The following is a 26,763-nucleotide window of genomic DNA, read 5'->3' as shown; positions in this document are numbered from 1 at the left end:
TGTGTTGAAGGTCATGCCAATTCTATTCCTACCACCTGCAATAATATATTTTATTTATAAACTTATTTGTTTCTTAATTCATTAATTCACCTACCCAGAGTTCTTTCTAGAAAACTCTCATTTTGGAGTCTAGACTATGTTCCTTGTCAATTACAACAATGACCTTGACAGGAAATCGATTGTTCGAACTCCAAAAATATCTTGAAAAATTCAGATGCTTCAAATTGGTGCAGGCTTATTCTTAGGGTATTTTTGTTACTTTCACCCATAACATCGTGAAGGATACGAAGGAGACGTTTCAGCTTTAGTCGGTGACTGTTGAAAGCAAAGCGAATCCTCACTAATTGATGGCTTAAGCTTTCTTTACCATTTGTTTTCTATCATCTTTATACGTAGAATGACCAAGCTACCCTTTTGGGTTTTTGTGGCATGTGGGAACTTTATCCCTAGTTCTTATATTTTTTTTTAACTTGTAACAGATCATTTTTTTTTCAACATGTAAAATAAATAATAAATAATTTTTTATTTTACAAATAATTTGTATTTTTTCTTTTATTTCTGGTCATTTAAGACTCATTTTAAAAGATTCGCATGCATATTACCAATCCAATCCCTTTTTAGATCAAAATTGAGCTACTTTGCTAGTTAACAAAAACGAGTGGCTCGTTTAGCTTTTTACCAAGTACTTTTTCTTTTTTCTTTTAGTATTTAGACTATTTTCCACACCCTTTGAAAATATAAACTTGTACTGAATTACTTATTTGCAACGGTGTAGCTATTGATCTTGATTGCAAATGAGAAAGCTATTTCAGTTGATTTTTCATCATCCTGTCACCAATTTGAACTACCATTAGTTTTCATTCATTTCCAGTTTACTTCTTCCTGATCTTACCATTCATCACCCCAAAATTCTCATTTGGCCTTCCCAAGCACTGCTACCATTTATTAAATTAAATTCAAAGTCTTATATGGAAACAAGATTAATTTAGTTTAAGCTGTGCAGTCTTAAATATTTATTTAGTAGTTATATGTTCTATAACTATGGAGACTAACGATGCCTAAAGTGATCTAAGAGATCTAATAAATAATATAGTTGAGATAATTTTTCATTGAGTTGGGCAAGAATAAACGAACTTGAATGCCAAAACATCATTAAATCTTACTGAAATTTTAGTTCCAAAAATGTTTTCTAACATAGTAAAGCTTTCATTTCACTAACCTGACTAAAACCAAATTCTATAAAATTTATATTGAAGCTCTAAGCCATGATACAGAGTACAGACTTCATGTCCAAACACAGAAAGTCTTATTAAATTAAATGAAGAGTAGATTTAATCAGAGACACAGACTAACCAACAATAATGCAATAATCCATCCCATGTATATTCTTTGCCCCATAGCATTATTTTGCTGCATTTTTTCTCTTGTGGCAGCAAAACATGGTACTGGAAATTCATAATTAATTTGCTGAAGCCTGAAGCAGCATCTTTAGGACATTTTGGAAATAAATCTATGTAGGTGTATTGACCCAAATGCCCTCGGAGATACTCCCTTGTCCGAGAAGGATGCCTCAGCACCATGTTTTGCTGCTGAAGCTTAACCAGCACATCCACAGTCAAAAAGTTTCTTATTTATGTGCATTAAAAATGAGATCATTTTATAAGTAGTGTTCCCTCTTTCTGAACTAAACGAATATTGCTCTAACTTTTAATGAATAAGTTATTAATTAGGTAGGCTGTAAGCTCCTTAATGGCATGTTGGGTTGATGATGACGATGCCTGCCCCCCTTTACATTTTGATTATATGATTTTGTCCATTAAAATACCAAATAATAAGCCATTCAATCCAGCCACTTTAGTCATTATCAAATGGTCCCTTCCCTTCACGGTGAATAAGAAACAGTCTCTGCCGTCAAAGTTGGGAGTCCAATCTAACATCGATGTCTGCTCTAATTTGACAGGAACTCAGTTTCTTTCACGGCTAAGCTTCCTTCTTAATCAGATGTGGACCACCCTTTTGACGTGGGATCATCTCATTGGCCAACATAAGGAAAAACTTACAGAGATTGACAATTTCGGAACATAAACGTGCAGAAGGAATTCAACCTAAGGGGCTTAAATTTAATAGGTTCGAGGAAGGGGTAACAATCGATTACCCCATATGACCAGGTTGAAAATGAATTGTGTTCTATTCAATATTAAGAAATGGAATAGGGTTGGGTTGGGGGATCAGGCCACCCCAATTAAGAGCTTCCTTGTCTAATTAACCACTAACCTTATTAGGTAAATATATACAAGTGGATACCATACATGATACATGGCCAGAAACTAACTAAATTTTGATGAATTTCATTTCAATTTTAATTGCTTGTTAGATGTAGTTGTAGATGGGAAAGGTGGTTGGGGCGTTGGCCACTTCATTGGCTAAAATAAAAATAATACTTAAGAAAAAGGGATGAGAGAGAAAGGGGGGGGGGGGGGGGGTAGGACAGTTGGAGTTTATGGTTTTATTGGTTGGTAGGGGCAGAGGAACCACCTCCGACCCACTTCTGCCTCCCGCTAACGCTTGTGGCCGGTGGGTAGGTCAACTTCCGTCCGGCGACAGCAAGAGACCCCAATATTAAACGGAAAATCTGTTGAAAAACAAGGGAAAGGCTGACGATACATATCATAGAATAAAGGCAATAGAGCAAGTGTTGATATGAAAAGACTGAAAAGCCCAACAGTCAGTGCCAATTGGATGGATCACCATGTTTTCCTGGTAGGAAATTGGACCACCATGTCATGTCATTGCCTTAACAAGCCAGTCTACTCTGGCCTGGGGAACTTGGAGTCCAAATTAAAGAAAAGGAAAATTGTCTAAAACTCACCATGAGTTTTCAACATTTCTCTTGAATTCACAACTTTTCAAAATGTTTAAAAAAACTCATCATATCAGTAAGTTTTTATTTTTCAAAACTCACCTTCCTTTAATGCTTCTTAACACAGGGTCCATGTAAGCATAAATAACAATTTTCATGACCAAATTACCCTTGAATTGTGAGTTAGAGGAAAATTGGTCTTTTTCAGTTTCAATTTTCTTGTTTTTTTTGCTTTTTTAGTGTTTTGTTATTGTTATAATTTCCAATGTTTTTTATATTTTTCTATTTTCTACATTCTATTTGTTATTTATTTTCAATTTCTGTGTTTTTCTAAAATTTTTTATGTTTTTTTCTACAATTTTTATTTTCTGATTTTGTTTTTCAATTTCTATAGTTTCTATAATTTGAAAATAATTTTTTTTTGTTTTCAATTTTTATAATTTTTTATATTTTTTTGTAATTTCTATGTTTTTATGTATTTTATATTTGAAAATATTTTTTGAACTTTTTCATTTTTCATGTCTAAATATTAAAATGGTAATATATTAACACCCGTTAATTTATTTTGTATATATTTTATTTTTTCTATGAAGGTTAAAATGGTAATATATTAACACCTGTTAGTCTCTTTAATGTCAATTTAGTGACATGGTGAGTTTTAGACATTTTGAAAAGTTGAGTTTAAGAGAAATGCTAAAAACTCATGGTGAATTTTAAACAATTTCTCAAAAAAAATGGACATTCCTATAATTAATGAAGGCTTAGTAAATGGTGAAGATGATCTCTTTATCTGATGAACGGTCTGGATTGACCATATGATGCCTCTATCCGACAGAACTAGGGTCACCGCCTAGCTGAAGAAACTTACATTCACCTGTTTTTTTTAACAGGTCTTTTTCCACGTGAGTCTGTTGTAACCAAGGAAGAGAATAAGAGAAAAGGGGAACTCTGACTCTTTTTAATGTTTGACGAATAAAAAGATTGTTGAAAGCCTCAAAGCCCATAGAGATAGTAGTTGAAGAGCGGTGGTTTATTGGGAGTAGTCGCTTTCCACAAGCACAAGAAAGGGAGCCAAGCGCTCTAATATTCTTATTACACGAAGAAATGAATTGACACCTTTATATCACATTGTACTCTGACATTTGACCCTCAAAGCAGAAAGCAGCAATCTCCCCTCCTATGATATCAAACCCAATTTAGGAGTGAGGAGTGCCAATCCCTGATTTGAACAGGGCCCATCTGTGTGCTGTGGAGTGTGGACCAACACATTTCCCAGGTCCCCAACAGGATCAGAACAAGGCTCAGATTCAAGTTTACTGTGACCTCACTTCGCACTTGCAAACAATAGTCCCAATCAAGCCTGGCATTTTACTAAAGAACCTAGATGAACTGCTTGGGTTTTGTAACTTTATGCTGATATATCCATTCCTTTTGAATTGATCATTGTCATGTTGAAGTTCAGCAGTTTCTTCATCCTGACTCAGTCTTATAGGTACCTCTATGGCTCTATCCATATATCCACATTCATGGCCCAAATAATGTCATCTACTGATAGATGACAACCATTTCGTACCTTATTTTCATCATTGTCTGGGTCCACTCCTGCAATACAATTAACATGAAAAAAATCTCACACAACCTGAGTGAACCCATCTCTTCATTCCCAACAATTATACAATGATGATAATCTCCAATTAATCCCAATCAATGATCAAGAAAAGAGGCCTCAATGATCAGATGGTTTGGATAAGTACAGGCATCAGTAACGACTTGCTAACTTTGTAAAAATTAAAAAAGGAGACCATGGTCGCCTGGTCGGTTTGACCAGTTGAATTGGACAGAAATTGCAACTTATCTTTGTCAAAGAATCCTGTTCATATAAGACGAGCATACATAATCCAGATAACTCTAGAGTTTATATCATTTTCTACTGACATTACTAATCAATGATTTTAGATCAAGATAATCGACGGTTCATCTAGAGTAGGATGACCACCTACTACTCAATTAATATTTAATAAGAACAGGTATTTACACAAAGCTAATAAATAGTCTGGGCTAATAATAAATACTTCATTCACGCAACTTAACTAAAACTAGAATCTCATTTTTCCACCCAAACTACCAATAATTTTATCTCTACCCAATTATTAAGGAAAGCAATATTCAATGATCATGATGATAACAGTAACTTTTAGTTACAGCAAACTATGACTCTCCACTCTGTTGTGACCAAGATACAAAGCTTCTCTTTAGTCTTCTAGTTGCTGATGAAATTAACTTAAGATTTTTCACTCAGATTTCATATACAAATCTCTACTCTTTCTTACAATGTCATCACAAGTCCTAAATTTCTAAAAATAACCATCTTTTTGTGCCTTTGAAAAACTTCGCCGCTGCATGATTTTTTCAATCATCATTACCTTCCCTGTTCAACCTTGGACAATGAGAGTTCTGTACTTCCAATCTTCAGCATGCATTTAACTGTTTCTTTTCTTGTTCTAATTTGTATCAATGAACCTTAAACATGCATCGCCTGGACATGCTGATATGCTCATTGAATCATACCATGATGAGGAATACTGTGGTGGAAGGCCAGGATGCAAATTTTTCTCCAAATGTTTGCATTACACTCGCAATGTATCCAAATCTCATTAATGGTATAATCATCATCTTAAGTCATTTCTAAGATATTCTTATGGAAGTGATATGAAAAGTGCGGGAATGTGTGCATGTCAGTGTGTGTGTGTGTGTGTGAAAAGGGAGGTCATTGGACTGAGCAATTATTGACTTGGAAGATCTCATTGGTGGCATAGTTGTCAAGGTGCCCTTGGAGGCTTGCTTCGCCTAATCGCCAAGCAGTTTTGTATATTGTGTTATAAAATACTTTTAAATTCTTATCTTTTTGAAATTATAATTGTAAAATAAACATTATTAAACTAAAATGTTCATTGTGTGTTTATATACTAATTTCTTTTTATTATTTTCTTATTTGTTAGGGTTTAATCAACACAGACATTGCTAACTGCTGTATTGAACCCTCAAAGACTTGAAAACCTGAACCCATAAGGAAGAACTTAAAATTTTGTCTAAATCAATACATTTTCTTCTTCTTCTTCTTCTTCTTCTTCTTCTTCTTCTTCTTCTTCCCATGAATATGTTGATTTTCTATACTTTAACATGAAGTTTATACTTTTCTTAAGGAAATAGGGTTATGGAAGCTAGGGAACTGCCCTAAGATATATGTTTTTACTTAAAAAAAGAAAAAAAAATCCACTGCCTAAGTGACACCTAGGCACCCACCTAGGTGACTAGGTGACAACGTGCTCCCCTGTCACCTAGCCTCACCTTAGCACCTTGAAAACTATGATTGGTGGGCCTCAACTACCCTGAATGCATACAGTATATGATGCAGAGGCAACAGCAGATTCTTTATATCCTCAATAAAAAAGAGCCCTCTTCCTACCAGATTCATCAACATTCTTCTGACTTAATTTCAAACAGAGAGGTCACCCCAAGAATTCCAAAACCAGGAATATTAAATCACTGCATTTTATGTTATGATGTAATATTATACTAATAAATTAGTAGTTGACATGTAGAAACCTCCCAATAATCCAAATAAACAAATATCAGGTACCAAGGTAAATGGTGAACCAGGTCATTTTCTTATGTCAAGTAGAAATACACAATATTTGATTTTTCTCCACCTTCCTATGAAGAAGGCTATTACCCAATGTTGGACCCAGCTAGATGGGACCTTGAAAAGGATAAACTGGATATGACTATAACCTTAGGCTCTTTTTTCATTTTTATTTTGCCAGCATGAGATTTTACCATTATATCAAGCAATTAACCCTCATACCAGACCTCCATTATCTTATTGTCAAATAATCCTACTAGATCCCTGGGCATTGACACCCATGTAATTGGAACCCCTAACCTTAACAATTCCTGTTTTCCCTTTCGAAGGTTATTTGATGAAGAGACAAACAAACAAACAAACAAACACACACACACACACACATACACAAAATAAAACTTCGGGCTAGGCCTGTACAGACCTTGTTCCACAACATGAACTATTGTAGGGTCCCATGATTTTTTTAATCAACAACAAAACATATAATTGACCATTATTCAAAGGTCCACAACAATAAAATGATTAACAAGATCAACATTGCATGAGCCATACTTAATTTTCTTGTTTCTTATTTGATTAATAGTATTTTTTTTTTCTATTTGGAATCAGCATCATCATCTAAGGTGGTGTTTGATAACACTTTTCAGACCTCTAAAGTCTGAAAATGTTACTTTTCAGATGCCACCTATGCCAGTTTGGGTTTGAGTCTGAAAAGAGATCTGAAATGCATTTTCAGATCTGAAACCATAAGACCCAGGCCAGGCACTGAACGCAGTCAGATGCATTTCAGACCTGGCCCAAAGTCCAAAATGCCCATGAATAATTTCAAAAAGACAATGTATGCCCCTGTTTTAAACCCAAAATTATCTCATTTGAGTTCTTTCTCTTGAACGACAAAGGAACTTGCCGCACTTCCCAACCGCTGCACCAGGTAGGTATATTCAGGGTCTCAAATCCTCCCTTTTATCTTGTTTTTCTTGTTCATTGTCACAAATCTGAGCTTTCACTCTTCCTAGATTGATTTTATAGGGTTTTGATTTGCTTCTTCCTTATATTTTCTTCCATTTTCTAGGGTTTCAACTTGTATTCCGACCGACAAACACCTAACCACCGGTGGAGCAGCGGCAAAGGTGAATGTACACAACCCCTTTTCTAGGGTTCTTCACCGCTTTTATTTCTCTTTTTTTTTTTGTTTATATTCACCGTTGTTCATCTTCATGTTCATTTGGTTACGGTTACTCACAACCCCTGTCCTGAAAACCCAACATATATTCAAGTGATCTATGAAAGCAATGATTTTCACAGACATTGGTTTCATTTGTTGCAAGATTATGGCATAGCTGCAAATAATATGAAGAAAATTGTAATATCTCGAATCCATGTCGTAAAATCAATATATCTGAGAAGAAAGAGAGTTGTGGATGGAACCCGAATTGACAGAATCAATGGGTTGCAGTCGAACCAGCTAATAACCCTGTTAAAATTCCCCAAAAGGGGCAGAGGGGAAGTGTATCTTTGCACCTATCCTTTTACTCTCTTTTTATTCCTCTAAGACTCCTACTTTTTCATCCTAGAACTAGAAGAAGCTCAAGTTCTTTCAATTGAATATGTTTCAGTTATATTTCTGCAAATTTTACAGTAAAAACTTTGTTTCCTGGCCCATTTACATGGAAACAAATGCAGTCTTAGCAGATCAAACAAATAAATGTGGAGCAATGTACTGATCTCCACAACTGGAAAATTCGTCTCAGATGAGTTTTGTTTATTTTTTTTACACCTCTGTAAGAGCTTTGCCATAATTGTTGTTGTAGGGTCCCTTGACCAGTAGAATCAGTTTTTGTGTGGATAAAACTGCGTAGCAGTTGTTTTGTCAATTAGAATGCCTTCCCTTCGGTTAGAGATATCTCGTCATATGATTTTGTTGTAATCTTTAAAGTTTGATTATGCAAAATATATAGTAACAAAAAATAAAACAAAATTAAGTCAAATAAATATGGTATAACTAAAGATGGCAAAACATAGGATGAAGTTGTCTATAACATTGTACACAGCCATATGAGCATAATAAATTAGATGCAATCCTAATGCTCTCTCTCTCTCTCTCTTATTGAAGCTTATGCAATAGCTGAAGGAAGACCCTTCGGTGTTGGCTGGTTTTTGTAAGTCCATTGGAATAGTTGGAGCAGGGTTGGGAAAATTATGGCACTTTGTAATAGTATTTATGTAATTTTCATTTAAACTTCAATGTTGTCAAGTCTGATGTAGTAATTATTCTTAAGTTTGTGAAACAAATATATTAATATTAAGCTGAGATGGTGTGGTAACATTTCTTGTGCTTCTCTTGATTGGTTTTCTAATACCACTATAAAATAGGAATAGCCAAGCAAATTTTGAAAAAAGAAAACAGCAGAATTATGTGAAGACCTGGCTTTCTCTCCAATACTTCTCAAACTCATAACTAGTGAAACAGAAGGTGGATTAAACAAGCAGGCTTCTACATATATTCCTTTAGCTAGTGCTTTGCCCACTTGGAAAGCAAAACACCTCCTAAAGAATGACCAGCAATACATTCATGGAGACGTATATGTGCAGGGACCATATCCATCTCCATGGGAAAGGCAATAATGCACATTCCAGCTGTTTTTTTTTTTTTTGTTTTTTTGATGAATATGCACATTCCAGCTGCTAGAGTGCATAAAAAGGACTTAGGTGAAAATAGTCCATTGCAATATCTCACTCATGTAGAGTCCAAATGTGTTGTTTCTATGCTTATTTGCATGGCCTATCTTCGTAACATTGACAAGTAATAAATAGGGAAGTTTGAATATATTAGTATTTTGAATATAATTATAAATTTTAATTTTTTTATAATTTTTATTCATAATAATTATTTACCTTACCCCAAACCCCCGTTGATGCAAAACTTCTTTCAAAAAATTGGATGCTTGGGTGTGTACAATCTTGTCATTTTTCTATCCTTGTTAATGGAGTGGTAAAAGATTTCTTCCCAGCTTGCAGACGATTAAGGCAAAGTGATCCCCTCTCACCCTTCCTTTTTACTTTAGTGGCAGATGTCTTTAGTAGACTCCTCTCTAAGGTAGACAGAGAAAATGGCTTTACGGGTTGGAGAGTGGGTAGAGACCATGGTTTAAAATGTCCCTAATTTCCCTAATATTTCCATGACATTTCAATTTCCATGAGTAGCAACACGAAATTTTACTGGAATCGACATTTCCCCAATGAACACTACCAGACCTACGTGAGTACAAGAGATAGTATCCACGACATATTTCCATTTTCACTTTCATGAGTAGCAACATGTAATTTTACTAGAATTGACATATTCCTTTTGAACACTACCAGTACTATGTGGAGTACAAGAGATGGTATTATAACATAAGTTGGTGACAATATTGTAAATATGTGAAGTACCAAGTTATTGTCCACCTAACTTGCATGATTACAACTTTGAGCTAGCTCAATATTCATTTCAAACATGAAGTTAAATAATAGTTTTTGTTTCTGTAGTAGATTATTTGGTTGATCTGTTACAACGATTTACATTTTCTATGAGTTTAAATTTTGCTTTAACTAATTCTATATATCATGAAGTTCTAAAGCTTAAGGTTTACAAGGCAACTTCAGAACTTATTCTTTTGTCTATAACCCTAGTTTCTTAGTTTTGTTTAATAACTTGGAACAAGATAATAATTTAAAAAGGTGTGCTTATGCTTCTTTTGTCATTTCATAAAATATCATTCTATATTTTGCATATTTTACAACGTTTCCACCATGTCTATAATTTTTACAATATTTCCATACGATATTTCCGACATTTCCACCAACATCGACATTTTAAACCTTGGTAGAGACAACGTTCCAATTACACATCTCCAATTTGCAGATGATATCATTATTTTTTGTGAAGGGGGAGACATCAAGAAAGTCGGGAGATTGAAAAATCTAATCAAGAAGTTTGAAAAAGTGTCAAATATGAAAATCAATTTGGACAAGAGTTGTATAGCAGGGATTAATATGGAGGGGATGGTCCTACATATGATAGCAGAATGCTTAGAATGTCATATCACCCCTTGGCCTTTGACCTACCTAGGGCTTCCTCTAGGTGAAAACCCGAAGGAAAGCAGTTTTTGGAACCCAGTTATAGAAAGATGTAAAAAGGGATTGGCTGCTTGGAAGAGAAGTTATATCTCTTTGCAAGGTAGGATCACTCTGATAAAATCAACTTTGGCTAACCTACCCATCTATTTCCTCTCTATTTTTAGGATTCCACCAAGAGAAGAAAAGAAATTAGAAAAAATTATGAAGGATTTCCTTTGGGAGCTAGGAGAAGCTAGAAATGACCACTTAATAAATTGGGAGATTGTGTGTAAAAGAAAGGAAGAAGGTGGTTTAGGTCTAGGGAATGTAAGGAAGAAGAAATCAGCTCTATTAGGGAAATGGTTATGGAGATGGTCTCTTGAGAGAGAAAATTTGTGGGTTAAGGTAGTGGCAAGCATACATGGTAGATTGGAGAATGGCTGGGACGCTGATGTATCGCATAGAGCTACCTTGGCAGCACCTTAGAAAGCAATTCATAGCCTCCTCCCTCTGTTTCTCAGGTACATCAAGTATAATCTTGGCTCAGGGAATTTAATTTGGTTCTGGGAAGACACTTGGTTTGGTGACCGGCCTTTAAAGGAGGTGTTTCCTTCTTTGTATTCTATTTCTTTGTATAAAAATAAGGTCATTTCAAATTTTTTGGTTCTTCCTTCTTTGCCATTGAGTCTTAATTGGGATCTCGAATTTCAAAAGGGTTTGAAGGATGAGGAAGCAGCTTGTCTGTCAAAGCTTCTCCTTCTTCTCGAATTTCAAAAGTGTGGTTTCAACTGATTCCCCCTAAAACTCAAGCCTTCTGTTGGAAAGTAGCTCTTGGGAAAATTAACACTACGGATTATTTGCAAAAGAAGAGGCATTTTCTGTGTATTTCTCTTAATTGGTGCACTCTATGCAAATCTAATGGTGAATCTTGTTACCATTTACTAATTTCCTATTCATTTGCTATAGATATATGGGATTGGTTTTTCTCTTTGTTTGGGTGTAGGTGGAATATGCCAACAGAGATAAAAATGTTGTTTGACCCATCTACCTTTGCTTTACTGAAGAAGAGGGGAAGAGTAATGTGGAGGTACACTAGAGCAGCAGTAGTGTGGACCTTGTGGGAAGAGAGAAATGCCAGAATCTTCCAAGAGAAAGAAAGGAGAAAACGACAAATTATGGTGTGTAATGACTAGAGTTATACACTGGCTACAAACGTTGGAACTATTCAAAAATTTCACATTTGATGATATTTGGAGGAATTGGCCTTTAGTGGCTTCTAGCTTAGTGCAGAAGGTTAAGGCAAGGTTGGATTGGACACCTCCCATTGAAGGATTTCTGAAACTAAACTTCGATGGGAGTAGTCAAGGCAACACAGACCCAGCTGGAATAGGAGGGGTCATCAAAGACAAGGAAGGAAATTTAAAATCACTCTTCTCAGGGCCAGTGGGGAATGGAGACTCCTTAAAGGCAGAATTGTATGCAGCCCTACAAGGAGTACAGATTGCAAGAGAGTTAGGATTGGAAAATTTGGTGATAGAAAGGGACTCCAAGGTGGTGGTGGGTTGGCTGAAAAACCCAGATTCAATGATTTGGGCTTACAGAAATGAAATGAAGAAATTCAAATGGATAACTCAGCAGATGGATGTGTTTTTAATTATTAATTTTGTTATAATTTTTAACATTTTAATGATTTTAATATAATTTATTGGTTAATGATTTTTTGAATGATAATGTATGAAATAGTGCCAACTGAATTCAAAATTACCAAATAGTCTATTCTAGGGGCAAAATAGTAAAACCAAGCAATTTCAGATGTTGGAAAATTAATCCAAAACAAAGTATCTATTCAGAGTCTCTAAAAAGTAGAAAAGCATCTATGCCTCTTTTCAGATTTCAGACACAAATAATATCTTTTGAACTTTTCAGATTTCAGATTTATCAAACGCCACCTAAGACTCAATGCACAAGAGTTAGTTTAGCTGACATAAGGAGAAATATTGTTGCTACTGTTCACTCTCTACATATATAAGCTCAGACTTCCTTAAGACCATGTTTGGTTTGATAGAAAAGAAGAGAGAAACAGAAAGTTGAGGGAAAGTTCTTAACAAAATTTGTGAAGTTCCTTAAGAACATTCCCCTTAACTTTCTGTTATCTCTCTTTGAAACTTATTCAAGAGGTCAAGTTGAATTCCATGGAAGCTCTCTTGGTTCTAACTCCTAAGCCAGAAGGAACTGGAGGCTTGTTCTTGAATAGGTATTCTATGGTCATTAGGCTTGGCTGATTGTATATCTACTTCTTCTTGTCCTTGTTAAAGAGCCTAATCATAGATAAAGAAACAAGTGTTTGCCCTTTAATGCAGAAGGCTACTCAAGGAATCCAATCCCATGGGCAAAGAGAAGCTTGTCCATCATCTAAGGGAGATAAAATGCTTGGTGATGAGATGCTTAGCTTCTAGCAGTGGATTTGATGGGAATATAATGATGTGTACAATGATTACACAAAAAGAAGGGTGGGTCATGTAATTGTATGGGACATTTGTGAAGAGAGGAACAAGAGAAGTTTCGGAAAATAAAAAGGCATCATACAAGGCTCTTAGGGTTTGGGTTCTAGTCTTCTTTAGCTCTTGGGCTATTGTCACACTAGAACTGGAAGGGGTATCCTATCCAATGCTGATATTGCCCAAAATCCTTCGGTCCTACCAGGAGGAACTGCTCCTTTGCCTCTGTAAAGCTGCTCCTGGGCTGGTCATGCAATGGCTCTTTCTTTCCATATCTTGTAAGAATATATCCATTGTTAATGCGATGCTGTTACTAATAAGAATAAACTAAGGCTACATTTTAGGAATATCTAAGAAAAATTAGATCAATGCATATTGAAAGGAAGACAAGTCCTTTTTACATGCACATAGAGACTCATAAAAACATCTAATGTAAATAAAGGTAGAAAATATACACTCCCAAAATTAACAGCACTAAGTTAACCCATATCAATCCTACTAACCATTCCCTGTCCAGATAAGTTCATCAAAAGCATGCCTACCAAACCAAGTACACGTTTAAAAAGATTTTGAAAACCGTGGATACCTTCCCATCAAAAGCAGAAATAGCTGCTTGTGCTTCCTCACTTGTCACAAACGAAACAAATCCATTCCCAGCAGATCTACCTGAAGAGCTGCCGAAGACCACCCTAGCTGAAACTGGACTTGCACTAGTAGAAAAGAACTCTCTGAGATGACTAGATCTGGCTTTCCATGCAAGATTAAATACATAAAGTTTTTGCTGTGTCTCTCCACCTCAGGCACCTTCTGGACGAGGAAGAGATGTTTTCTTCAATCTCTTTGCAAATTCCGCCATAATAATCCTTCCTGACAACTCCTACACCATGAACATCCTACTTCAAAAGAAACCCTATGTAATATGCGGAGAGTAAAATAGTTTTTGTATTAACACAATATCCATCTGAACTCCAATTCAAAAACTACAATACCCATAACATCAGCCAAAGCCTTGCAGAAAAGGATATAAGATTAACAAGTTTATGATCATGCACCAGCACAACTAAATGCGGGTTCAACAAAAACCTACTTTATGGAACCTCAAAAATGGAGATAAAAAAAAAAAGGAATGTAAACAAAAATATGATAACCTCTACAGAAGAATCCTAAATGAAAAAAAAAAAAAAAAAAAATCTCGTCCCAGGCAAAATTTCCAGGAACAGAAAAGAAAAGAGTGATTAGAATTACTTCAAATTTCACACATTTTCCCTACATTCCCTAAATTCACAATCAGAGAAAGAACATGTTCATTAAAATGTAAAGAAGTAATAATACCCAGAAAAAGGAAGTACATAGCTCCATAAAAAACAAAAAACAAAAAACAAAAAAAAAAGCCATTCCTAAGAATAGCTCTGAAAGTAAAATCTCATTCCTAACAACCCTCCATCATAATTGGTGTACGTACTACCAAACCCTATAGAAACCCACTTCAACGAACACATGAAAAGCAAGGAAAACAACGACTGAATGTTACTTACGCATGAATCAAACTTCTAACAACTGTACGAGCATCTTCCTGGGAGGACATTGTGATGAAGGCGAATCCCCAGCTTCTTCCATCTTTTTGCTTAATAATCTAAAATGCAACAAGAAACTAAGAAAGAAAAACCATCTCGACCGGATAATTGAACCCAACAAGTCCAAATGAGTAGCAAAAATAGCTAGAGAACAACCACAACATTTTTGAGGCAACAGAGAAACGCCATGGAAGGTTTACAACGTATAGTATAGCTTTTTCCGTTCTTCTTGGCCTCCCTCTGGCTTTTCCTCTGCTTGAATTTCCTGCACCGAAGAGTATATACACTTTGGCTATATTTGGTTGAAGGAAAATATAGGAAAAGACAGAAACTATAATTTATAAGGGTTTTCCCATTTTCCTTCAAACCAAATACAGCCTTTGAAACCGAATATTCTCGTTGAAACAGCAAAAAGGTTCGAAAGGAGTGGCGATTTGGCGTAAGGGACAAATGGGTATTGGGAAAAAGAATAGGGTATTTATGGAAAGACAAAATTGCATATTAGTCATCCTGGCATGCACTAAAGCCTTGTACCAGCGAGGAGATTGAATTTTTGATTTGACATCAATAGAAACACCCAGTTTTGCCCAGTTACAATTGCCAAGATCATCCAGCACCATGCTCATTTTCTCTATAGGTAAAAAAATGTGAACCACTAGAAAATATATTTAAAACCCATTAGCTTAGGTCAAACCAGTGGTTTAACTGGGAACCATCCAATCAGTTTAACTAGTTCCAATATTATTTTCATAGTTTTAGCATATGATTATCAACCTATTTATGGTGTTTTGATGATATTTAAAACTGCCTATATAAAGGGCTATCAATTTTTTCCAAGCAATAAGATTTAAATCCATGTTCTATTTTTATGTCACAAATTTAACTGGAAACAACGTAGATGACCTGGTCATGCAAATATTTTAAGGAACTTGGTGCATTAAATAGAAACTATTAATTAATGAATTTTGTTATCTACCTTCCTCCACATTTTTTCATTGTATATTACATATTTAATTGGGTCAATAAAGTAATCATTGTTCTTTTTTTTTTTCTTTGTAGGTTAAACATGAAACAAGCAACTCTTAAAGCATGGCTAGAGACAATGGAAAATTTTTTTTATATTTTGAATTTCTTTTTTTTTTGAAGGTCATATATATATATATATGAAAACAAAGCGGTCAATAATTTTTTTCTTTTTTTTATTTTTATTGTTTTTTTATTTCATGTCATTTTTGAAATAACCAATGAGATGCATTTTCCCAATAACCTAATAATCTCTTCTCCTAAAATTCTCCTAAACTACCTCCCCCACTTTCATCTAAATTATCTCTAATTCCTATTTATCTCCAAAACTATTTCTAATTTAGTAGAGAGTTTCTCTCCAAAATTATCTCTAATTCCTATTTTTCCTCTCCCCCACTTTTTATTTATTTCTTTCTAAAGAAAGTTTGGATTAAAAAATTTAAGAATTTTTTAAATATTCTAACAAATTATATAATAACTTTAAAATATTTATTAAAATTACAAAAATTAATTTTATATTTTTACAAAATACATCATGAAATTATGTACTAATAATTTAAATTCTGTTTTCTGGATTATTAATTTAAATGTTATTCAAATAATAAAAATTATTCAATAAATAAATATCTTAAATAACAAAATGATGGAGGTAGATTTGGCCCAACCCCTTGGCTGTGCGACACGTGGAAGCAATCGGGTATGACTTGGCAGGAGCGTCAGCTCGGCACAGCGACAGCCATCCCAAAAAGAAGCCCGAGCTCCCCAAGGAGAGGCCCCGAGCTCCCCGAAAGGAACCCGCACTTCCCAGGAGGTGGAACCCGAGCTCTCCCTAGAAGTCCCGAGTCTTGCAAGGAACCCTGTAAAGGATGAAGCCCAGACTAACCCACCTCGGGTCAGACCGGGCCACACCCCGGCACCTCGGCTCCAGGTCGTGTGACTGAATAACCGCACCTGACAAGGAAGCTCGTACTTTGAGGCGGCGCGCCTGACTGATCAGGGATTTGACAAAATGACAACTGTACTCCAACAGCCACCCGCTACCGCCATCTCAGTTGTTGCAGAGACGGCCCTGATAGAAAAGATAGTGGCGGTTATGCCTGCCCCCCACAGAGGCAGTTATACCTGATCTGGCAGAGGCTTGGGAGTGAGTGCACCAAGGTAGTTATAAAAGGCCCTCTTCCCCTTGAGTAAAAAAAAAAGGTGATATTTTGTGCCTTCTGGTCTTGGAATCTCTTATTTTCCTTGCCTTCTCAAGAGTACTAACTTGAGCATCGGAGCATTCCCCCCGGGTTTCTCCCCCGGAATCTCTTGTTTCCTCCCTGTTTCAGGCATCTCCTGCTCCCTTAGACAACTAGGACTGACCAGATTGTGCATCATCATTTGGCGCCGTCTGTGGGAACACTTCAAAAAGCCTCCCCCAACCTCTAACTCTTTTCTAAAGAAAGAACTTAGCATTCATGGCTTCTTTTGGCAATGATAGACATAATGCCGACCTGAATGCCGTCGGGGAACACCCTTAGCCCCCCACTGTCTGCATCGGGCAGTTCACCGTCCCCCTCTCGGTGGACGGAATCCCTAGCCTGAATGTGCCACGAACAGTGGTGCCTGTGAATGTTCCCCTTCCCCCCTCTATTGAGACAACCTTCGCCGAACCGACCGTTGTCCCCCTGGTGACCAGCCAGAACCAACTTGATTACTTGATGCAATGCATGCGGGCCATGCAAGCCCAAATGCAACAGTTTCAGCAACACCAACTCCACCAGCAGCAGGTACTGCATCATATCTCTCAGTACCACTACCAACAGCAGTTCCCCCACTACCTCAGAGCCAGCCACAACTCCCACCTCGGCACCCTGCTGTCAAGCAAGTCAAGCCCTCTCCTCAGGGCGGGTGCCTTCACCGGGGAGAAGCTTTCCAGGCTCAGAACCCCTCCAAAAGCCAAGCCTCATCCCCTGGCAGAAGGGAAAGACCAACTACCCCCGCTTCGCAGCATGCCGGCGGATCCAGAACCTCCCGACCTATCAAGCCAGCGTCAGCTCGGCGTTCTCAGTTTGGGCTCCCACTTGTGGAAAACCAGTTCAGCGTCTTAGCCGCGAACTACCACCAGCAGTCCGGGCCCATTGAGCTCGGCAACACCGAAGCGATCAACGCCAATACTGGACCCTCCAAGCAGCAGCGGAGGTGCCGACGAAGTCGCCGAACTACCACTCGCGTCCTACCCAAGCTCAGAGGTAAAGAGGAAGCAAGCTCGGACGAGGTAAAGGTTGCTCCTATTCTTTCAGTCCCTTCCCCCCTGTCATCAGAACTCCTCACTGTCCCCATGCCCAAGGATTTCAAACTCCCCCCGCTAGACAAATATGATTGTTCCTTTAACCCGAGTGATCATGTTGATGCTTTCCAGTCCCAGATGCACATGGCGAGGGCCAGCGAATCCTGCATGTGTGTGGCCTTCACTACCACCTTCAGGGGAGTGGCCCGCACCTGGTATAGGAACTTGGCCCCCGGGTCGATAAGAAGCTGGACCCAGTTTGTGCAAGTCTTCACCGCGCACTTTGTCACCAGCAAGCGGTGCCCCCGAACTGAGGAGAGCCTCCTCGGTATAGTCCAGAAGGAAGGGAAGTCCATCCGAGGCTATATCAAGCGCTTCAACGATGCATGCTTACAGATATCGCGCCTAGACCCCGTAGTACAGCTCGTAGTAGCCAAGAGGGGTGTGACACACAAGGAATTCAAATAGCACATGGTGGTCAACCAGCCTGCGACCATAGCTGAATTCCTTAAGCTCGCGGACAGGTTCATAAGAACAGAGGAAGAGATCAACCAAAGAGCTGAGGGTGGGTTTGAAAAAAGGAAGAGAAAAAGCGAGACTCCCCACCAAGATGACAGGAGGAAGAAAGATCCACCTTGGGGGGTGAAGCCAAGTCAGCCGTTCCGAGCTCCTGCGGCAGATCGGGCGGATTACACACCCTTGAACGCGAAGCGGGTTGAGATCCTGATGACGATCAAGGATGCCCCGTACGTAAAGTGGCCACCCCGTCTGAAAGGAAACCCGAATGAGAGGAATAGAAACTTGTATTGCAGCTTTCATAGAGACCATGGTCATAATACCGAACACTGTAAGAATCTCCGTGACGAAATAGAGGAACTCATTCATCGCGGATACCTAAGAAACTTTGTACAGAATAATGATAATAATAATAATAATAATAAGGCAGGTCAGCAGGGGGAGCGCAGTAGGGATGCCCCCGAGTCCAGCAACCGGTCAACAGAGCAGTCACAGAAACAGCTCCCGGAGGAAAGGCCAGTTCGGGGAACGATCCATGTGATCATTGGAGGATCGATTGTAGTGGGTTGCACCTCAGGCATCAACCCGTGAGGCCGCCAGAGAAGAACAGAATCCCCCAAAGCGGCCGAGGACAAAAGATCCCATATTCTTCATTGAGGACGACGCATGCGGAGTTCACTACCCCCACGATGACGTGCTCGTCATAAAGGTAAAAATCAATGATTTTGAAGTCCCATGCGTACTTGTCGACTCCGGCAATTTGGCAAACATCCTTTTCAAAACGGCTTTCGACAAACTCTAGTTCCAAGAGAGTGACTTAAAGCCCGCGAACACCCCACTGGTCGGCTTCAGCAGAGAAGAAGTCAGGCCCCTAGGAAAGGTTACAGTACCTGTGGAAGTCGGCACGTGGCCTAGCACGATAAGACTCAAGCACGACTTCTTGGTGGTTGCGACCCCCTTCCCTTACAATGCCATAGTAGGTCGACCAATCACCCACGCTTTAAGGGCTGTGGTGTCCACTTACTATTTAGCCATGAAGTTCCCCATGGACTTCGGCATTGGGGTAGTACGGGGCGACCAACTTGAGTCCCGCAAGTGCTACGTCGCCGCCCTCAAGGGAAAGGCTAAGGTGGCCAACGACCTCGAGTTGGAGCGGCCCATGGAACAAAACGAGGAGCGAGCTACGCCCACGGAGGAGACCGTTCCCATCCCTGTCTCGGCAGAGGACCCGACCCGGACACTTCAGGTCGGTGCTTCCTGGAGGAGCCATTGCGATCCGAACTAGTACGCTTCTTACTCAGTAACTTAGATATTTTCGCTTGGTCTGCGGCAGAAATGCCCAGCATAGACCCTAACCTCATAACTCACAAACTCAATACTGACCCTATAGTTAGAACCATTAGACAGAAGAAACGCAACCTAGCCCCAGAACGATGGAGGGCGATCGACGAGGAGGTCAGAAAGCTCCTCACAGCAGACTTCATAAGGGAAGTTCATTACCCGAGCTGGGTGGCCAACCCCGTTCTGGTGAAAAATGCCAACGGCAAGTGGCGCATGTGCGTTGACTACACTGACCTGAACCGAGCTTGCCCAAAAGATTGTTTCCCCCTCCACAAGATCGACCGCCTAGTAGACGCGACCTCAGGGCACGAGTTGTTGAGCTTCCTAGATGCCTACTTGGGCTACAACCAAATCAGGATGGACCCGACTGACGAGGAAAAGACCGCCTTCATAACCAAGTTCGGCCTGTACTGCTACAAGGTTATGCCCTTCGGACTGAAAAACGCTGGGGAAACCTTTCAAAGGCTTGTGAATAAGTTGTTTAAACCCTTAATTGGCAGTAAAATAGAATGTTATGTAGACGACATGGTCGTCAAAACCCAATTTTCACATAAGTTAATACAAGATTTGCATTTTGTCTTTCAAATTCTGCACCAATTTAGCATGAAGCTAAACCCAAACAAGTGTGTCTTCGGTGTCACCTCGGGTAAATTCCTAGGATACATCGTCAACCGGCGCGGTATTGAGGCCAACCCAGACAAAATAAAGGCCATCTTAAATATGAGACCACCCCGAAAAGTAAAAGAGATTCAGAAGTTGAACGGCAGGATAGCCGCTCTGAGTCGTTTTATGTCCAAATTGGCAGACCGCTGCCTGCCTTTCTTTAAGGCAATGAAAAGCAAAGGGTTCGAATGGAACCCAGGTTGCCAGCTCGCGTTTGACGAGCTTAAAAGGTACCTCGCCGGTATCCCAGTTTTGACCCGACCCGAAGAGGGCGATGTCCTAGAGCTGTATCTCTCAGCAAGTGACGAAGTGGTCAGCTCAGTACTAATAAAGGTAGCAGATCGGGTCCAGCGACCCTTCTACTATGTTAGTAAAGTATTGCAAGGAGCAGAGACGAGATACCCGGATATAGAAAAACTAGCCTACGCATTGGTCATTGCAGCCCGCAAGCTCCGCCCATACTTCCAAGCTCATACCATTGTCATCCTCACCGACAAACCCTTGAGGCAAGTGTTACTCAGACCCGAGGTCTCTGGTCGACTGATGAAGTGGGCCATCGAGCTCAGTGAGTACGACCTCCAGTTCAAGCCGCAAACTGCTATCAAGGCCCAAGCCTTGGCGGATTTTGTTGCGGAATGCACGTTCAACTCCGAAGTCCCTAGCCCGATTGAGCACGAAGCCCCTAGTCTAGGTGAGCTCGGTGCTCCCAGGCCGAATGAGTCCGAGCACCGTGAGGTCGCACCCAGTTCGGTATCTCTCCTGGTTAGGCCAAGCGCAAACTGGGATGAAGAACCTTGGATCCTTCACGTAGATGGCTCCTTAAATCAGCAGGGCAGCGGAGCCAAAGTAGTTCTTCACGGTTCGAGTGGCACAAAACTGGAGTACGCACTACGCTTCGAGTTCGTGGCATCCAACAATGAGGCGGAGTACGAGGCATTGATAGCCGGGCTAGCTCTGGCCCAAGAGGTAAGAGCAAAACACATCGTCATCTGCAGCGATTCCTAGCTCGTGGTCAATCAGGTTATAGGCGAATACGAAGCCCGCGAACCGACTATGATCGCCTACTTAGCCAAAGTAAGGAAGGCTCTGCTTAACTTCCAGTCACACTTCATTAGGCAAATCCCGAGGTCAAAGAATGTTGAGGCTGATGCCCTATCCCAGTTAGCCAGCACCAGTGACAACACCATGAGGATCGTGTACATAGAGGACTTACCTCGGCCTAGCATTCTCGGGGGGGCAGAGGAGGTCGCTCCTGTCGCCCGAGCAGAGCCGAGCTAGATCGATCCGCTCGCGAGCTTCTTGCTACATGGAACCCTCCCCGCAGACCGCAATGCCACCAGGAGGGTAGAGCGCCAGGCAACCAAATACGTCATAATAGACGGGCAGTTGTACCGAAGATCCTACACGCTCCCCTATCTGCGCTGCTTGCGACCTCCTGAAGCCGAGTTGTATTCCATGACATTCATGAAGGCATGTGTGGCGGACACCTGGGGGGCAGGGCCCTCGCTCAAAAAGCACTACGACAAGGGTACTATTGTTCAACAATGAAAGCAGACACTGTTGAGTTAGTCAGAAAATGCGATAAGTGCCAGAAGCACGCCAATATCCACCATCAGCCTGCCGCTAACCTCAAGTATCTCACCAGTCCATGGCCCTTTGCGTAATGGGGCATCGACCTACTCGAGCCAATCCCACCAGCAACAGGTGGGAGGAAGTTCCTAGTAGTGGCGGTAGATTACTTCACGAAGTGGGTAGAAGCTGAACCTCTTGTGACAATCACAACTCGAAACGTCTAGAACTTCTTCTGGAAGAACATAGTGTGCCGCTTTGGGCTACCTCGGATACTGATTTCTGACAATGGCAAGCAGTTCGAGGATATCAAATTCCAGGAATGGTGTCAAGACATGGGGATCCAGAAGAACTTCACGTCGGTCGCGCACCCGCAAGAAAACGGTCAGGCAGAAGTTACGAACAGAGCTATTCTCCACGGACTAAAGGCTAGGCTAGACCGAGCTAAAGGATTATGGGCGGACGAGCTGCCCAGCGTCCTATGGGCATACCGAACTACAGAGAAGACCACCATTGGAGAAACTCCCTTCAACCTCACCTATGGCATGGAGGCAGTCATCCCAGCCGAAATCGAAATCCCTTCACTTCGATTGGAAGCGTACGGTGACAAGACCAATGACGACGAGCTACGTACCAACCTTGACCTGCTCGATGAGGTGAGGGACCTCGCATACATCAGGACCGCAGCGTACCAGCAAAGGGTAGCTCGATACTATAATGCCAGAGTAAAGAAGCGAAACTTCTGCGTCGGCGACCTGGTTCTCTGCAAGGTCATGGTACCTGAACCCGGCGTTGGCAAATTCAGACCGAACTGGAAAGGACCCTACCGAATAAAGAGAGCACTCGGAGGAGCGTACGAGCTCGAAACCCTGGAGGGTAGACAAATACCCCGGGCATGGAACATCGTCAACTTAAGGCAATATTACCTATAAATTACCGAACTAAGTGGACTATGAGCCGCCCCCAGAGCCTAAGGGCCAGAATGCCGAGCTAACAAGGACCTCGGCACCATAAGACCCAGTTGCCTCTTCGGCATGGGCAAAGCCTAGGAAAGTATCCTAGCCAAAGGGTTAAAGCGCCGAGCTGATAATGACCTCGGCACATTAAGACCTAGTCACCTCTTCGGCATGGGCAAAGCCTAGGAAAGTATCCTAGCCAATGGATTAAAGCGCCGAGCTGATAATGACCTCAGCACCTCTTCAACGAAGAACCAAGTGTTAGCGCCGAAAGAGCAGGCAGCATGGGTATGAAACCCGAGGTGCATAGCCCACTCCAAGCCAGGCCTATTGAAGACAAACCAATAAACCCACCCAGGCAGAGAACAGATCGGGGCATATAGCCTTACTATGTTAACTCACCTCGAGAAACCCCCTCGCTTTAGGGACCTAATTTTAACAGTTCGACAATATAGTCACATTGGAAAAAGGAAAGAATGATTGCACAACACTTAAACAAAAAAGGTATTTCATTACCAATGTTTCGTTCCAGGAACTTCAGTGGCACTCGGGGCGTCTGTTTCATCTTCAGAGTCCGGGTCGTTGTCAGTTGCGAGAGCCATCTCTGGAGTGATACGCGAAGTGGTTATGGCACGAGTGTCGAGTTTGGGGTACGCATGCCTTATCATCCACCGGCTCAGTTTGAAACCCCTTCGATATGAGCCCACCATCAGGTCGTCGAAGCACTCCGACGCGATGTAATCATCGATGACCTTCACTTTAGTGTCCTCGAGGGCCTGGAAGAAGATCTCAGACTTCTTCTTGATATCAGCCTTGAGGTATTCCACCTCGTGCTCCAGGGCCCCTTTTGAGGTCGCGAGGTGCTTTACGACGAGCCTCAAGGCGCTGTTCTCTCTCCAGAGCCTCTCTAACTCATTCTTCTAAGCCGAAGTGTCGCTCTCGAGACAATGGATCCGCTCCCGAGCTGCCCTCAGTTCGGCATGCGCTGCATGGGAAGCCTCTTCGACAACCTGTGCCCGCTTCAGACTCCTCTCTGATTGAAGAATTAGGGTGTGGATAGAGGAGTTCACCTACCATGTAAGAAACAAGTCAGCCTGATGAGAAGAGAATAATACAGCATAAAAGAAAAAGACAAGGGAGACCACTTCGACTTACCACCATAGCATGAGACGCAGTGCATGCACCGATGTGACCCAGAGGAAGGTCAGCCCATGCTGAAACTTCCGCAGGATAGACGGCCTTCTTGCTCTTGCGGAGAGCACAGCTCGGAGTCAGCACGCTACCAGCCCCCTCTTGGCTCTCTGAATTGGAGATTACTGTCTGAGTGTGGGAAGCCTCCGTAGTTTTGGCATCCCGAGCCTCTGCGACCTTGGTCTCCTCTGCCACTTCCGGGATAGGCTCGGCCACCTCGGGTTCCCTGGGAGAATCCAGGTTAATGACTGGAGGATGGCTTGGGGCTTCGGACTCCATAGCCCGAGGAGACTCAATGCGGGCTCGCTTAGTAACCCGTTTCCTTCTCTTCATCCCATCAAGCAAGTTGACACCGCGGGTCTTCTTTGCCTCCATTATACCTGCGAAAAAGAGTTTGGCATCAGTAAAAAAAAAAAAAAGCTGAGTAAAGAAACCTACCTGGACTCAGACCAGCCTGAATAAGCTTAGCCTCTGTAAGGTAGTCTCCGCACTCGAGCCTGTCCTGGGCCCAAGACTGGAAGGTCTCCGCCATGTCTTTATCTAACATGACACCAGGATTGGGAACAACCGCCCTCCAATGAGTAGAAAACGACCACCCCGTAGCACTTCGGACCACGAAGTAGTCTCGCTTCCACGCCGGGACCTTATTCGGAAGCTTATGTAGAAGTTTAAATCCCGGGCGGGGAGACAGGTAATAGGCCCGCCTATGCTCGGGAAGGAAGCTCGCTTGCTTCTTAAGCATGAGGAGGGTGGAGAAAATTTCTAAGTCTAAGGGAAGGACGTATTCACAACAGAGGGAGATGGTCCCGACAACATTACGGATGGAGTTCGGGTGAAGCTGACCGACGGAGACGCCAAAGTGATTCAAGACTTCGACGATTAGGGGATGGAGAGGGAGACGCAGCCCGGCAATGAGCTTCTCCCGGAAGATCACGATCTCGTCCGGACCGTGCTCCCAAGGGAAGTCGCCTGTAGGCAAGCTATAAGTGTACTCCCCGGGTAGGTTGAACTGACGAACAAGAGACCGAAGTCTCTCAGACATCATAGTGGAGGGTCCGAACTTGTCTGGCATCCGAACTCGATGGGAAGTGGATTCTAGGCTGCTAGGGGTGACCCAGACTGAAGGCCCTACCTCGGGCTCTTCCAGAAGGCTGTCGAAAGAGGCTGCCCGACACGAGGTCTCCGCCTCAGGCCCTCCTAAAAGGCTATCTAAACTACCCGAGCTACTCGAACTAGACATTGAAAAGGAAAGAAAATTGAAAAAAGCTAAGGGAACTCACCAAGGAAAAGCTACCGAACTAGGGAAGGTGATGCGAGTTAAAGACCTTGGATGCGAGCTCAAGAAACAAGCGTTGAATATTGGCGAAGGAAAAGTGACCAGGGCCCCCACTATTTATAGCTGCTATACCCGCACATCAAGGGTCGAGATCAAAGCCATCCAACGACTCTCAGGAAAACCGGCTGCACAACCCCCGAGGTGAAATCAGTTTAGCGCGAATTTGTGACATCCGAAAACTGATAATCGTTTGACGTCTGCGCGAAAGCTGTATGCGACCCGGGCTGACTTTTGGTCTAGCCGCACTGACCTTGGTTGAGCCAAGAACATAGGCGGGTCAGACCGAAGGATTTCCGAACTGGACGAAGCACGCCACGGGGCAAATCCACCCGTCAGTCCGTGAACTCCCCACACCGGGTCAAGGCCCCGGGCACGGGGAGTGGGGGGCAATTAATGGAGGTAGATTTGGCCCAACCCCTTAGTTGTGCGACACGTGGAAGCAATTGGGTATGACTTGGCAGGAGCATTAGCTTGGCACAGCGACAGCCATCCCAAAAAGAAGCCCGACCTCCCCAAGGAGAGGCCCCGAGCTCCCTGAAAGGAACCCGCGCTTCCCAGGAGGTGGAACCCAAGCTCTCCCTAGAAGTCCCGAGCCTTGCAAGGAACCCCGCAAAGGATGAAGCCCGGAGTAACCCACCTCGGGTCAGTCCGGGCCACACCCCGGCACCTCGGCTCTAGGTTGCGTGACTGAATAACCGTACCTGACAAGGAAGCCCGTACTCTGAGGCGGCGCTCCTGACTGATCAGGGATTTAACAAAATGACAACTGTACTCCAACGGCCACCTGCTACCGCCATCTCAATTGTTGTAGAGACGGCCCTGACAGAGAAGACAATGGCGGTTATGCCTGCCCCCCACAGAGGCGGTTATACCTGTTCTGGTAGAGGCTTGGGAGTGAGTGCACCAGGGTAGTTATAAAAGGCCCTCTTCCCCCAGAGTAAAAAAAAAAAAAAAGGTGATATTTTGTGCCTTCTGGTCTTGGAATCTCTTATTTTCTTTGCCTTCTCAAGAGTACTAACTTGAGCATCGGAGCATTCTCGCCGGGTTCCTCCCCCGGAATCTCTTGTTTCCTCCATGTTTCAGGCATCTCCTACTCCCTCAGAGGCAAGGTTACTGACAACTAGGACTGACCGGATCGTGCATCATCACAAAATATTATAAATATATAAGTAATTATATAACAAAATATTTAGAAATATATAATAGCTTTAAATAAATAAAATTCA

At 41.5% G+C, this 26,763-nt stretch overlaps 1 pseudogene across 1 annotated transcript; it reads right to left on the bottom strand.

The window, feature by feature from the left end:
* Positions 1-3,871: 3,871 nt before the first annotated feature.
* Positions 3,872-24,733, bottom strand: LOC104585623 (uncharacterized; annotated as a pseudogene). The gene is made up of 6 exons (XR_733335.3): positions 24,640-24,733; positions 24,166-24,581; positions 24,021-24,080; positions 14,635-14,965; positions 13,686-13,976; positions 3,872-4,462 (listed from the first exon to the last, which is right to left on the bottom strand). The product of XR_733335.3 is annotated as an uncharacterized LOC104585623 (transcript).
* Between the last annotated feature and the right edge of the window lie 2,030 nt (positions 24,734-26,763).

The sequence above is a fragment of the Nelumbo nucifera genome, chromosome 1 (assembly GCF_055504915.1).
Source record: "Nelumbo nucifera cultivar China Antique chromosome 1, China Antique-T2T, whole genome shotgun sequence".
NCBI lineage: Eukaryota > Viridiplantae > Streptophyta > Magnoliopsida > Proteales > Nelumbonaceae > Nelumbo > Nelumbo nucifera.
Note: the sequence above shows the minus strand (reverse complement) of the source record. Positions and strands in the feature narration are given on the sequence as shown.